Source organism: Macaca thibetana, chromosome 20 (assembly GCF_024542745.1).
Source record: "Macaca thibetana thibetana isolate TM-01 chromosome 20, ASM2454274v1, whole genome shotgun sequence".
Lineage (NCBI taxonomy): Eukaryota > Metazoa > Chordata > Mammalia > Primates > Cercopithecidae > Macaca > Macaca thibetana.
The window spans coordinates 46,025,032-46,026,924 of NC_065597.1; the positions used below are offsets into that span (position 1 = coordinate 46,025,032).

At 36.2% G+C, this 1,893-nt stretch overlaps 1 pseudogene; it reads left to right on the plus strand.

The window, feature by feature from the left end:
* The first annotated feature begins 330 nt into the window (after nt 1-330).
* On the plus strand, nt 331-1,338 carry LOC126944124 (angiogenic factor with G patch and FHA domains 1-like; annotated as a pseudogene).
* Nucleotides 1,339-1,893: the final 555 nt, after the last annotated feature.

Here is a 1,893-nt window from a genome sequence, read left to right on the forward strand (position 1 = left end):
ATCGTGGTGTTAGGATAGCTATTATAGAAAAGTCAAAAGATAAAAAGTGTTGGAGTGAAAAGAAAAGAGAATATTTGTACACTGTTGCTGAGCATGTCCATTGGTGCAGCCATTGTTAAGAAAAAGTATGGAGATTCCTTAAAATTTGTAAAGTAGAAGTACCATTAATCCCAATTTGGAGTATGTAGCCAAATGACAAAAACAGTATAGCCAAGGGTATCGGCACTCTTCTGATACAAATAAATGGATAAACCGTGTGAGAGAGGTAATTTCAGCTGTAATAAAGAAATTATTTTATTTACAACAATATTGATAAACCTTGAAGACATCATGCCTTTCGATACCTGCATTCCCGTGGCCTCTTGGCTCCCCAAGCATCCATTATGGCCCCAGTGCAGTCCTCCTCACATTACCAGTGAAGGGAACGTAAATGCAGAATATACTGAGGAGGAAAATGAGAAAAAAAAATTGGCCCATGTATTAGAGTGATTGTCATTGGATCACCTGTGTTTTATACAGGGTCACTCTTTATCATTACTGCTGTAAAACCTGCTGCAATTGGAAGAGAAAATGATCCTGAGCATGCTCTTTGAATCCCTGAAGTTGATGTCAGTAAGTTTCATGCAGAAATTTATTTTGACCATGACTTAAAAAGTTATGTCCTTGTAGATCAAGGCAGTCAAAAGGGGACAATTGTTAATGGAAAATGGATTGTTCAACTGGAAATTGATGTGACCCTTATGTACTTGAACATAGTAATGAAGTGAAAATTGGAGAGACTGTGTTACCCTTTTACATGCACCCTAGCAGTGATACCTGGGTTGGCTGTGAACCACAAGTTAGAGCTCACCCTTGCCTTGATAAGAAAGATGAATTGCTAATTGGACCGACTCTAAGTAAGGAGAAAAAATAGTTGGAAATAAAATAATTAAAGAAAATACAAGTAAAATATGTTTACAGAAACAGACTATGAAGATAAATAGACATTGAAGAATTTAAAATATAAAAATAGAGGTGGAAAACATAGTGAGCAGATTGGAAGTGAAGGAACTTTCCAAAGAGATAATTCTCCTGCATCTGTTCTTTCTGAAATTGCTGACAGCAACAGAAGTAAGATGTTGGAGAAGATGGGTTGGATAAAAGGTGAGGGCCTGGGGAAGGATGGCTGGGAATGAAAACTCTGATTCAGCTTCAGCTTCAGCGAACACGTGTAGACTTGGGGACAGGCAATCAACCCTCAGTTGAAGATGTTCGCCTTCTCCAAAACAAAAACAAACAAACTGGGACAAAGCATGTGGTGATAGGTTTGCTGAAAACTTCCCAGAAACTAAACCTTAAAAGAAATGACCTAAGGACCACGCCTTGGGTAAAAGGGAACGTAGAGTGCAGGTTAATCATAGAGGAAAACTCAAGCTTTCTTAAAAATAGAGTTTGGAAACTCATATATTTTATTTTATTTTATTTTATTTTTTGCAGAACTTTTATTCCCCAAAGAGTCTGTGGCACACAGGAACCGTGTCAGAGTTTACCCTTTCCTGGTTCAGAAATGTGTAATAAAGTTTGGTTTGCAGTTTGCAAAAATCACTTTTTAAACTAATACATAGTGACTGAATCAAGTTATGCAGTTAGTGGACTAAAGTTTACAGGGCACAGATGAGTTTATCAAACTTCATTATTTTATTTTATCTTGTCATTTATGACATCCAGATAAGCAAAAATCTGTATAAGCAAAACTCATGTAACCACTAATAACTTAAATGTACATTTGTCTTTTTCTCCATATAGTCACAGTAAGATGCACAGCAAGAGAAACATCAAAAGTTTATAAAACTAAATCTGACTATATGCATCCTTTTTTATGCCCTTTAGAACCTAGATAAAAGAACCTCTTAT